At 45.4% G+C, this 13,835-nt stretch overlaps 1 long non-coding RNA gene across 1 annotated transcript in view; it reads right to left on the bottom strand.

Moving 5' to 3' along the window:
- LOC127624277 (uncharacterized) overlaps positions 1-13,835 on the bottom strand; it is a 47,827-nt gene that overhangs the window by 21,584 nt on the left and 12,408 nt on the right. Inside the window, exon 5 of the long non-coding RNA XR_007968140.1 lies at positions 12,853-12,938. This is a non-coding gene — a long non-coding RNA (uncharacterized LOC127624277). The remainder of the gene's footprint in view (positions 1-12,852; positions 12,939-13,835) is intronic.

The following is a 13,835-nucleotide window of genomic DNA, read 5'->3' as shown; positions in this document are numbered from 1 at the left end:
ACTCCGCTTGTGTACATACGGGTCAAAACTAAAGTGTAAGAGCAGTGCATATGTGTTAAGAGCTACTGTATGCGTGTCTCTTACATGTATTTTTTTTACATTACATATGTTAGCCAGCAGGTGGTGGCAAAAGGTCATTTTTCTGTGTAATATGAGCCAGTTAGGTGACAGGTCAGCCAGTGTTCACATAGCCCCGTGGTCGCTTGTATTACTACCAAAAGCCAGAAAATAGACCGCTTTAAACAAACAACTTCAGCATTAAGGCTCATCACAGCTGAGAGACACAACAGACTGATTAATTACAGAACTCAAGGTACTCTTACTGGAGTTTCCACATTGGTAAGGAACTACTGTTTAAAATGGAAGAGGAGATTGCGGTTTCTATAGTGAATGACTCCTGCGCACCGGTTACAATTAAATAGGGAGAAATACCCACGATTGGATGGCAATGTCTCCACTAAGAAAGCTGATCTTCAGAAAGCTGACAGCATCTCTGCTTGGGCGTGGCAACAGGTGATCACATATGCTCTGTCTCTCCCTCACAAAAATAATGTCAGAAATAGTTTTCATTTATCAGTTAACATCATAAAAAGTCCTATAAACATAAAAAAAAAAAAATCATTGTGTGTGGCATTTGGTGTGACAACCTTTGCCTTCAACACAGCACCAAATCTACTTGCAACACCTGGACACAGTTTTTCTTGGTTGTTGGCAGATAGGATGTTCTCAGCTTCTTGGAGAATTCGCCACAGCTCTTCCATACATTTAGGCTGCCTCAGTTACTTTTGTCTCTTTATGTAATTCCAGATTGACTTAATGATTTTGAGATCCAGGCAATGTGGGGGCCATATCATCTGTTTTGGGGCTCCTCGTTCTTCCTTTATTCAATTGATATTTCCTACAGATACACTACAATCAGAATGTATAAAAATGTTTTAAGGCAATTGTTTTTGTGATAAATATAATGTGCTTCAGAATTTTGCAAAGTACATATTTATTTTTCTTTCTACCACATAAAAATATAAATTATAAAAATTATTTTATTTTTGAGTGTGGTGGGGCCTGTGAAAATATTGGCAGGCCAAGTAAAAATCTGAACTACTGACCTGACCAGCAGAGAAAGTCCTTACTGTTAAAACCTGGGCATGCCAGCTAACTTTATACATATTGGACTATGGTTTGGACTTCTAGACTGTAAAGACTGGCATTTTATGGATCAGGCTTAACATCCTCTAATAATCAGCCTCCTATGTGTGACTTCTTAAAATAGTAATGCCTATACCATTCAGCATATGTTTGGCATCAGTATTTCATGTTGTCCTGTAATGAACCCGGGATGTACATACGAACTGAGGTAAAAGCCTTCCACTGGCCGTGTTGCTGCACAAGCACACAATACACACATAAACAACGCCCCCTCATTGCCTTCCTATGTGGGCCTAACTGCATCTCTTTTTCAGTGCTCGCCACAAGCTCTTTGCCACACAGCCTCTTGGGATGCTATTGTGAGCCTGTTCAGATTGGTTTTCAATCCAGTCAATGAAGTCCCTCCAGAGCAGGACAATAACAAACTGCAACAAAACGATTAGCAGGAGAGAGAGAAAAAAAAAATATGTAACACATTGCCGGCACTTCCCATTTTTAAAGCAAAGCATGAACTGCTGCTATTGTGTTGTGGTTTTTCAGTAAAAAGGTTGTTCAGTTGGGGCCACAGATTTGGGGCTTCAGACCTGCAGCACATACATTAACTGTACTTGGAACTGTTATGTCACAAACACTGGGGGTAACCATTGTCACCCAGAGGAGTAGGTAAACCAGTAAAGAGTGTGATACCAAAGCTGAAAATGGATGATACATGGAAAAATATACAGTATTTGTATACATTTACGTAAAACACAGAAATGTTAAATAGTGATTGAGTTTTTTTTAAATGGCTAATGTCGATACAAAAACCTCAAGGACTGGGTGGCCGAATTTTGGTTGAGGTTTCAGAGTTTTATGCGTCACATATTGGGCACTAACATTTCACTTTGCCCCAGACTCTGTATTTTAGGTGATGTGGTGGTCATTAATATAGGGGATAAGCACATAAAAAAAAAGCCAGTGTTATAATCGGCAGACAGGTCATCCCTAGGTGATGGAAGCCGGCTGGAGCACCCACATTTCAGGAGTGGTGCACAGCGATGGGTGGGGTGGTTGTATAGAAGGCTAGGCAACCGGAAGTTGTTTGATAAAAAGTGGGGCAGCTATTTGGCATATTTGGATTCCTCTCTGTAAGGGGCAGTGGAGAGGGACTTATAGATTTACATTTGTGTGTTTATTATTTTATATATATATATATATATATACACACACACACATACATACATACATACATACACACACACACTCACCTAAAGGATTATTAGGAACACCTGTTCAATTTCTCATTAATGCAATTATCTAATCAACCAATCACATGGCAGTTGCTTCAATGCATTTCGGGGTGTGGTTCTGGTCAAGCCAATCTCCTGAACTCCAAACTGAATGTCAGAATGGGAAAGAAAGGTGATTTAAGCAATTTTGAGCGTGGCATGGTTGTTGGTGCCAGACGGGCCGGTCTGAGTATTTCACAGTCTGCTCAGTTACTGGGATTTTCACGCACAACCATTTCTAGGGTTTACAAAGAATGGTGTGAAAAGGGAAAAACATCCAGTATGCGGCAGTCCTGTGGGCGAAAATGCCTTGTTGATGCTAGAGGTCAGAGGAGAATGGGCCGACTGATTCAAGCTGATAGAAGAGCAACTTTGCCTGAAATAACCACTCGTTACAACCGAGGTATGCAGCAAAGCATTTGTGAAGCCACAACACGCACAACCTTGAGGCGGATGGGCTACAACAGCAGAAGACCCCACCGGGTACCACTCATCTCCACTACAAATAGGAAAAAAAGAGGCTACAATTTGCAAGAGCTCACCAAAATCGGACAGTTGAAGACTGGAAAAATGTTGCCTGGTCTGATGAGTCTCGATTTCTGTTGAGACATTCAGATGGTAGAGTCAGAATTTGGGGTAAACCGAATGAGAACATGGATCCATCATGCCTTGTTACCACTGTGCAGGCTGGTGGTGGTGGTGTAATGGTGTGGGGGATGTTTTCTTGGCACACTTTAGGCCCCTTAGTGCCAATTGGGCATCGTTTAAATGCCACAGCCTACCTGAGCATTGTTTCTGACCATGTCCATCCCTTTATGGCCACCATGTACCCATCCTCTGATGGCTACTTCCAGCAGGATAATGCACCATGTCACAAAGCTCGAATCATTTAAAATTGGTTTCTTGAACATGACAATGAGTTCACTGTACTAAAATGGCCCCCACAGTCACCAGATCTCAACCCAATAGAGCATCTTTGGGATGTGGTGGAACGGGAGCTTCGTGCCCTGGATGTGCATCCCACAAATCTCCAACTGCAAGATGCTATCCTATCAATATGGGCCAACATTTCTAAAGAATGCTTTCAGCACCTTGTTGAATCAATGCCACGTAGAATTAAGGCAGTTCTGAAGGCGAAAGGGGGTCAAACACAGTATTAGTATGGTGTTCCTAATAATCCTTTAGATGAGTGTATATATATATATATATAAAATATATGCTGTTGGGGATTGACTCTGTACATAAATGTTTTGCTCTGTTATGTGTCATGCTAGAGGAGCAACCAATAAAAATTTTAATCTGAAAATGAACTTTGTGGACAATATAATGCTTCTTTATAATAACTTTAAATAATATTTAAGTTCAAACTGTAATTTCAACTAACAAACACATTTTCAAACAGAGTCCAGAAAACTCCCACCATCTCTCATTGGTTGTACAAACACGCAGTCCTGCCCTTTAAATGCACTTACTGTATTAAAAACGGTTAATTCCAGGGTTTTTGCAGAAAGTGACATTCTGACACATCTTGTAAACAAGAACGCCGATTTCCTTATGCCGTTTAAAGGATTAAGAGCAAGCAGATTAACACCAGTTTCTCCAAATTCTATGGTCATTTATACACAAAAACGACATTAAGGCCCAGGTATACTTCATTTGTATGCATTCCGGATCGGATCACGCCCAGCTGAACATGTTGCCTTTCAGAGTATACTTTTCTTACCGCAAACAAATAGGAATGCATTCGACGCATGCGCACTACAATTGCTTTGTGACACTCTTTTAAGGCCAGCGCACAGAAGTCAAGAAAATCTAGGCTGTGCGTGGTCAAGCCGAGCGGCTGTGCTGATGACGCAATTTGTCAACGCAGCAGAAAGTTTTCACAATTTCAGCATGTACAGTGGGACTAGCACATACACTATAAACTATCCCCATTTATACACACCAAGAGGAAGGAAAAAAAAAACATATAGGGGGAAACCTAACAATAAAGAGGACAAAATGATCTTTTAAAAATACCTCTAAAAGACATTCACTGAATTATCGGGAAAAAAATTATTTTTATTCACTTTAATTCAGTTAAGAAATTCACTGCAAAAAAATCCTATAGTCTTCAAGTGTTTTCTCTTGTTTTCCATTTATAATTGTCTAAAAAACTAAATACATTTACTTGAGAAGCAACATAAAATATTTAGACTTGCTTTCAGAGAATGTATCTTAAATATACTGTAAGTGTATTTTGTATAATATGTGTGTGTGTGTGCGCGCGCATATTTTCTCACTTGCTTATAATTCTGCCAGTGCCGGGGTGTGTAGTTATTTACATGATCTGCTTCTGTATTATTTGAACTTTAATAAAGCTATAACACATTAAATATATCTGCATTTAAGATGTACCATCTGGGTGTTTCCTTTAAAGAGCTCCGGCTCCGTTATTCCACAACGAGAGTGCTTCTGTATTTACTCATTTGTTTTTTGTATAATTCCCTCATACTTTGCGATCTACATCACCTGAATCTGTTTGGAAAGTTCAGAGTGCATCTGGACTGTGAGTTGTGTATTTCTTCCACTCCTCAGTCAGGCGTGAACTGCAGTTAACACCACGTTACGTTAAATTAGATCAAACGACTACTTGACAACAAAAATTATTGTAGACAATTGTTCTCTTACGAGAGGTTCTCTCGTATTGCGTAAGCTAGCTTACGCTACGGGAAAGATTCATCTTTTCTGAGATATTGAAGCCAAAAAATTATCCTTAATTTTGTATCCATTGTCAACGCAGTGCAGCAGCTGCATACCTTGAGCGGGCTAGCTAGCGAGCTCATTGGTTGCTCTGCGGCAACTGCTGCAGCCTATAGACGAACTTGAGTGAACTCACGTCCAATGACAGGCGCCCGCGCCGTCACTGTATCAAAGCCTGCCAGAATGGGCGTGGCTAGAGTGCATATAAGCGTAAGTTTGTAGGCTGGAACCCTGATTTTCATCTATTCAGCGAAGCTCTTCGCATCTCTGAACTGCAGAAGCCGCGTCGCCATTCGAGGGGCATCTAGCAAGCTTGGACAGCGCTCGAAGAAGCCGGCCGTCTTCGCCACCTTCCGGCGACGTATCCTTTTTAGAGCAAGCTAGTTCCTCAGCGAACTTCACAAAAAGAGCAACGAGCGTCTTTTTAAAGATGCCTCGCACCACCTGCGCCTCATGCCGCGCCCCTCTCAGCGCCGGAGACCGCCACCTCATCTGCGCTCTCTGCCTGGGACTGGAACATGCAGAGCTCGCCCTCGCTGACGGCGGATGCAACCTCTGCGAGGAGCTTCCGATGTCGACCCTGCGGGCTCGACTCGAAGCACTCAAAACCGAAGCCGCCGGCCGCTTTCGCTTCGCCAAGCAGAAAGAAGCGCCGCTCCCAAAGGCTGCCGGAACCGGTGTTAGAAGCGACTACCTCGCCGAGCCTCTCCCTCGAGCCTCGCTCACCCTCCCCGCCCGGGACACGCAGTTGCCGCCGAGCAGCCGCGACTGTTGCCATCTCGGATGACGAGGCGGAGGATAAGGGCTGCTGTTCCATCATGGCTTCGGACAGTGAGGAGTGGTCAGGCTCCCAAGCCTCCTCCTCGGCCCTGGAATCCAGCAGGACCCGCGCCAGAGTCGAAGAAGAACTAACGCGCCTCCTCACACAGGCCGTCGACCGTCTCGGGCTCGAGTGGTCACCGCCCTCTGAACAGGCTCCCAACAGACTCGACGACTGCTTTCTTCAGAGCCGTCGCCAGCGGCGCCAGCGTCCGGCCGCTCCCTTCCTGCCGGAACTCCACGCCGAGCTCTCTAAATCGTGGAATGCGCCTCTCTCGGCCAGGAACCGATCCCATGTCTCCACCTCTCTCGCTTCGGCGGACGGCGCCACCGAGAGGGGCTACTCTTCCATCCCTCCGGTCGAGGATTCGGTAGCAGCACACCTTTGCCCGCCCTCTGCAAGATAGCGGTCTAAGCCAGTGCTCCCGTCTAAGGCCTGCAGAACTACTTCTGCCTGTGTTGGCCGCGCCTATGCCGCCGCCGGCCAAGCTGCATCTGCTCTGCATTCCATGGCCGTTTTACAGATCCTCCAAGCGGACCTTCTTCGAGAGTGGGATGAGAAAGGCAGGCACCCAGAGGCTGTTTCAGATCTAAGGAGCGCGACGGATCTCGCCCTTCGCGCCACCAAAGCTGCAGCTCAAGCCCTAGGGAAGTGCATGGCCGCGCTGACTGTGACCGAGAGACACCTATGGCTAACGCTAGCCGACATGGGAGAAGCTGAATGCTCCACGTTCCTCAACGTGCCGCTCTCTCCGTCCGGTCTCTTCGGTTCCGCGGTGAGTGGCATTGTTGACCGTTCTCGGAAGTCCAGAATGCCACCCAAGCCATGAATCTCTTCCTGCCTCGTCGCGCTAGCTCCTCTGCAGGCCGCCCACGTGACCAGCCTCCTGCACGAGCCTCTTCACAGCGCCCAGCTCAGCAAAGCCAGACTTCTCAGCGTCGACAGGGCGGCCGCCCTAGAACGCGCTCAGACAGCCGCCGCAGACCGCCACCCCCCCCCGTGGGCCTCGGCCTAAGATTGCGCTGAAGCCTGAGCAACCGAAGTCCTCCTAGCTTTGTTGAGGAAACGACGGCTCAGTCCCGCCGCGGCCGGACCACCGTCAAAGCTTTGCCCCCTGTCAGTCCCCTTCTCTCAGGCTACTGCAGTGGTGGATTCAGCAGCCAACAAGCCGGTGATACTGCCCGCTTGCCTGCACTCAAATACTTTCAGATGAACAGCCTCACGCCTCTGAAAAAATTTCAGAGAATGCTAGGTTACATGGCCTCAGCCGCAGCAGTACTTCAGCTGGGTTTACTGTGCATGCGCCCGCTTCAGCATTGGCTAAACACCCGCGCGCGTCTCGCCGGGCTTGGGCCACGGGCCGCCAGCCGATCAGAGTGACTCAGACCTGTATCTCAGCTCTGCAGCCCTGGGCAGTGGCCGAATGGTATCAGCGGGGGAGTGACGATGGAAGCTGTATCTCGCCGAAAAGTCATCTCGACAGACGCGTCCAACACGGGTTGGGGCGCGGTCTGCGAGGGCTCTCCGGTTTTTGGCCTATGGTCAGTTCAGGAAAAGTTCCTTCACATAAATTGTCTGGAAATGATAGCGGTCGAGTATGCGCTTGTGCGCTTCCTCCTGGTCATTCAGGGTCACCACGTCCTGGTCCGTTCGGACAACAGATCTGTGGTATCCTATCTAAACCGTCAGGGCGGTGTCAGATCCAGGAACCTCTTCCATCTGACAAAACGCATACTGAGTTGGTCCCAGTGCCACCTGCGCTCGCTGAGGGCGACGCACGTGCCAGGCCACCTGAACGACGGCCCAGACAGACTGTCCAGAGACAATATTTCCCCAGGGGAATGGTCCCTGCACGCTCAAACAGTCCAGAAGTTATGGAGCATATTCGGCAGAGCAGAGATAGACCTCTTTGCGCCAGAAGAGAACTCTCACTGCCCAGTATTTTTCTCAAAGCGAGGACGCGCTGGCCCAGGACTGGCCCAACCGCCCGCTTACGCCTTCCCTCCCATCTCGCTATTGCCACAGGTAATGCAGAGGATCAGGGAAATGCGTCACTCGGTGCTCCTCATAGCCCCGCGCTGGGAGAATCAGACATGGTTCCCGGAGCTTACGCAGCTGTCACTGACAGCCCCGTGGCCCATTCCAGTGAGAGCAGATCTCCTCTCTCAAGCTCGCGGCACGATCTGGCATCCCCACCCAGAGCGCTGCACGCGTGGGTGATCAACGACTACCTGTCGCTTTGCCAGAAGGAGTAATAAACACTATCATACACGCTAGAGCCCCTTCCACGAGAAGACACAGTCCAAATGGTCTGTGTTTTCAAAATAGTGCACCGACAGAGACCTGGACCCACGGACATGTGGGGTGTCGTCGCTGCTCGTGTTTTTACAAGAGCTGCTGGATAAGGGCAGATCCCCATCCACGCTCAAAGTGTACGTGGTGGCCGTCGCGGCGTTCGCTGAACCCCTGCACGGCCAGTCACTGGGAAAAAACGAGCTGGTCATCCACTTCCTCAGGGGAGCTAGAAGGATGAACCCCCCGCGCCCCCCATCGGTTCCTATCTGGGATCTTTCTATAGTTCTCGAAGCTATGAAAGCCCCCCCTTTCGAACCGCTTCAATCCGTGGATTTGAAGTACCTTTCACTCAAAACCGTTTTTCTAACTGCCCTGTCATCAGTTAAATGTGTGGGAGACCTTCACGCGCTGTCTGTCAGCGCTGCGTGTCTCGAGTTTGGACCAAGTGATTCCCAAGGTCATTTTAAAGCCTAGACACGGCTATGTCCCCAAGGTGATCGGTACTCCTTTCAGAGCACAAATCATTTCCCTATCGGCGCTGCCAGCATCCGATAGCGAACGCGATGCCAATCTCCTTTGCCCAGTCAGAGCACTGAGATTGTATACTGCGTGCTCCGCCTCTTTCAGACGCTCTGAGCAGCTTTTCGTTTCGTTCGGAGGGTGCACCAAAGGTTTCGCCGCCTCGAAACAGACACTGTCTAGATGGATAGTGGACGCTATTGCTGCCGCGTACGCGTCAAAAGACCTACCATGCCCGTTAGGCATTAGGGCTCACTCCACTAGAGGCATGGCCTCCTCGTGGGCATGGTCCAGCGGGATTTCCATTCACGACATACGTGTGGCAGCGGGCTGGGCTTCCCCCTCCACCTTTGTCAGATTTTACAATCTGGAAGTGCCCGCCCTGCAGGCAAAACTACTAGCGGTTTAATACGCTACAGCTCCCCTGGTGAGCTGCACTGACGGAACACATTACACATAGACCGGCACCGGCGCTCTGTCTTTCCCTTCCCACTATGTGCTTATGTATTACACACACACACACACACACACACACACACACACACACACACACTGGCCCGCACTCTTGCAGGCCAAATATTATTCCCCCACTCACAAGGGCTCCTCCGGGTCCCCCCACCCCCGGGGCTCATGCAGTGGATGCTTGGCGTGCACGGCGTTGACAATGGGTTCCCGTAGCGTAAGCTAGCTTACGCAATACGAGAGAACCTCTCGTAAGAGAACGAATCGGTTACCTAACGTAACCTCGGTTCTCTCTAGATGAGGAACGAGTATTGCGTAGCCGGCCGTGCTTCGCGCCACGGCGACTTTCGCTTCATTCAATGAAAACCAGGGTTCCAGCCTACGAACTTACGCTTATATGCACTCTAGCCACGCCCATTCTGGCGGGCTTTGATACAGTGACGGTGCGGGCGCCTGTCATTGGACGCGAGTTCACTCAAGTTCGTCTATAGGCTGCAGCAGTTGCCGCAGAGCAACCAATGAGCTCGCTAGCTAGCCCGCTCAAGGTATGCAGCTGCTGCACTGCATTGACAATGGATACAAAATTAAGGATAATTTTTTGACTTCAATATCTCAGAAAAGATGAATCTTTCCCGTAGCGTAAGCTAGCTTACGCAATACTCGTTCCCTCATCTAGAGAGAACCGAGGTTACGTTAGGTAACCGATTCGTTTTTATTGTTGACGTTGTCGATAATGTTGACTAATCATTTCAATTGTTTCGTTTCAGGAATTGAGACAGAAAAAAATAACTATTCACACTGTAAAGATGGTGACACGTTACAGTTGAAGTCAGAAGTTTACATTCACTTAGAAAACTAATGTTTTAACCACTCCACAGATTTAACATAAGCAAATTATAGTTTTGGCAAGTCGTTTAGGACAACTACTTTGTGCATGACGAGTCATTTTTCCAACAATTGTTTACAGACAGACTGTTTCATTTTTAATTCACCAACACAATTCCAGTGTTAAGTTAACTGTGAATTTAAGCAGCTTGAAAAGTTCAGATAATTATGCCAAGCCTTTAGACAATTAGCTTTTGATAGGAGGTGTACTGAATTAAAGGTGTCACAGTGGATGCGCCTTCAAACTCAGTGCGTCTTTGCTTGACATCATGGGAAAAAAATCTAAAGAAATCAGAAATTTCCAAATGCCTGAAGGTACCACGTTCATCTGTACAAACAATAGTACGCAAGTATAAACCCCATGGGACCATGCAGCCATCATAACGCCCCAGAAGCAGACACAATCTGAATCCTAGAGATTAATGTATTTGGTTGCAAAGTGCAAATCAATCCCAGAACAACCGCAAGGGTCCATGTGAAGATGCTGGAGGAAACAGGTAGACAAGTATCTATATCCACAGTAAAATGAGTTCTATATCAACATAACCTGAAAGGCTGCTCAGCAAGGAAGAAGCCACTGCTCCAAAACCACCATTAAAAAGCCAGACAACAGTTCATATGGGGACAAAGATCTTACTTTTTGGAGAAATGTCCTCTGGTCTGATGAATCAAATATGTAACTGTTTGGCAACAGTGACCATAGTTTTGCGGAAACACTGTGAGGCTTGCAAGCCGAAGAACACCATCCCAACCGTGAAGCACGGGGGTGGCAGCCTCATGTTGTGGGGGTGTTTCGCTGCATGAGGGAGTGGTGCACTTCAAAAAAATAGATGGCATCATGAGGAAGGAAAATGATGTGGATATATTGAAGCAACATCTCAAGAAATCAGCCAGGAAGTTAAAGCTTGGTCGCAATTGGGTCTTCCAAATGGACAATGACACCAAGCATACCTCCAAAGCAGGCAAACTGTCTTAAGGACAACAAAGTCAAGATATTGGAGAGGCCATCACAAAGCCCTGACCTCAATCCGATAGAAAATTTGTGGGCAAAACTGAAAAAGCCTGTGCGAGCAAGGAGGCCCCCAAACCTGATTCAGTTACACCAGTTCTGTCTGGAAGAATGGGCCAAAATTCCAGCAACTTATTGTGAGAAGCTTGTGGAAGGCAACCCAAAATATTTGACCCAAGTTAAACCATTTAAGAGCAATGCTACCAAATACTAACAAAGTGTATGTAAACTTCTGACCCACTGGGAATATAATGATAGTAATAAAAGCCAAAATAAATACATTCTCTCTACTACTTATTTAAAGAATGTGAAATGTCAGAATAATAATAATCCAAACTGACCTAAGACAGGGAAAGTTTTCTACAATTAAATGTCAGGAATTGTGAAAAACTGAGTTTTAATGTATTTTTGCTAAGGTGTATGTAAACTTCTGACTTCAACTGTATATGTTGATTCTCATGTATAGCAGAAAGAATACAAGACATGTTCACTGACAACAGCAAAGCAGCTCTGAGGCAGCATTTCATTACGCAGAGCCTAAGCTCACCGAAAAACTTAACTGTTTCGCTGCTTTGCAAGCAAGTGTTCTCTTTTGAAAATAATCTAGTTATGAAATAAACAACGAAACAAAAGTCGGTATAGCCTGATCAAATACACGAAAACAAAATGGCACAATGGCGAGTTCTTAAGCACCATTAAAAGTCTGCTTGCAAATTACTAAGTGTAGAGATGAAATATATTTTGCCGAATTCAAAAAGGGTCCACAAAAAATATATACAGACACAACAAGAGCTGGTGGAACCAACTCCAAATAGAGTCAAAACTGTGTACTATTAAGAGTCAACTCAAAATAATCCCCCAAACTTCAAACCAAGTTTCCGGGGTTTTAAGTGATCATCAGCAATTCTGGTTTTTACTCATTTCACTGTGTCCTGTACCTGGGAGATGGTGGGTAATTGTGGTTTGATCATGCCCACTAGCACCCTATCAGAAGTACACTACCTAATTTGACCACAGAGGCTGCTGACAGGACTATATTGGTGAAAAAGGAGAGGGGGCAAATCCGTTAAGGGGATTTAATGTGATATCCCTGCCTACAGCGACTCGTGTGGAGTCAAACTGCACGCTATGATACGGCAGATTTTCAGCTTGTAGCTTGCTGTGAATGAGGCACGTGACAGCAGAGGTCAGCGGTGCTAAAAGGTATGCAAAACTGTAAGATGTCAAGTAACTTGATCTAAAACTTATTCTCATGATTTATGTAACAGCTCAATAGTTCTCCATGTCAGCTCTGAGTTGAGGAAAAATGATAACTCTCAAACTAAAAACTTTTATTATAGTGCATTAGTAAATTTTTTCATGGGTTTTTATTTTTTTGCCTTTAAGCTACGTAAAGAATCTGCTTTTTTTTTTCCAAATCAAATCACTTTATTGTCACACTACCAACACAAGTGCAACAGTAGGTGAAATTCTTGTGTGCAGTTCCGAGCAACATACCAGTCATGACGGTGACGATACATATACCAATTACAGTAAACAACATACTTACACAACACAATTTACATATAAAATGTACACATACTTACAAAACAATAATAATTTTGTTCAACGTAAAAAAAAAAAAAAAAAAAAGATTTTGAGAAAAACTGCTGAGAATAAAGAGCAAGGAATGACACCACATCAACAGGGCTTGTTACACTGCTTACCTCATCTTGGTCTCTTATTTAATGTTTTGATCTCTTCCCCAAAATACAAGCTAGGTCTGTTTCTTTGCTACTGGACAAGTTCTTTCCTGTGAGAGAAAAAAAAAAAAAGAAAAGTTAAAAGCATGGAGACTTTTTATAGATTTTTGACATTATACCACACAATAGAATATTTATGTAAACATTTAGTGCTCTGCTTTAATCTTGCCCAATAAGGGCAGCACAGTTAATTTTGGTCTGCTACTGTTCATCACCTGCAGACTCTAAATGCCAAACCTGTCAAGCAAACAAGTTCACTACCAAACACATGTATTGATAATTAAAAGACGTTATATAGATTGCTTGTACTGGATGAAAATCTCTTTGATATAAAGTCCATGTAAACCCACATTTGAAACACACTTTCCTTCTGTAAAAGGACTTTTATCCCTTATATTTTGTATATATCATTTATATTGGAAATGTTTGGGTAACTTGAATGAGAGTTCTCTAAAAAAAAAAATCAATTTGGCTAATACTCAAAAATAAACCATTAGAAAAACATGCACGTATGACTCGTTTACTATAAAACCAGGAACATGCAGTAAGTTCTGAACTTTAAAAAGACACGTGTTTATTACGCATTTCACAAATATTTGGAGATATGAAAAGGAAACCTTTCCGGTCGCGACATCTTGACAAACGAAAATTTTTCTATTGGGTTTCAGCTATATACAAGTATTGATTTAAATGGATAAGGGTCCCAGGACAGTTTTGAACTCCTGCCGAGAGGAAAGTTTGAGAGGTAACAGAGGGCGAGATGCGTGGTCGCAGTGGATGAAACGGCTGAGAAAAACAAACGGTGCAGGGGCAGCCCCTTTTTCCAGCAGCTCAAAGTCTCCAGGAGAGTATGGGCGCCCATCTCAGCCATGAGCCATGTTCGTCCAGCTGCATCCTCTTCCTTCAAGCAGCTCCTGATAACACTCTTATTTATTGCTCTAGGGTCT

The sequence above is a fragment of the Xyrauchen texanus genome, chromosome 30, assembly GCF_025860055.1.
Source record: "Xyrauchen texanus isolate HMW12.3.18 chromosome 30, RBS_HiC_50CHRs, whole genome shotgun sequence".
NCBI lineage: Eukaryota > Metazoa > Chordata > Actinopteri > Cypriniformes > Catostomidae > Xyrauchen > Xyrauchen texanus.
This window is presented reverse-complemented; position numbering and strand designations above follow the sequence as displayed.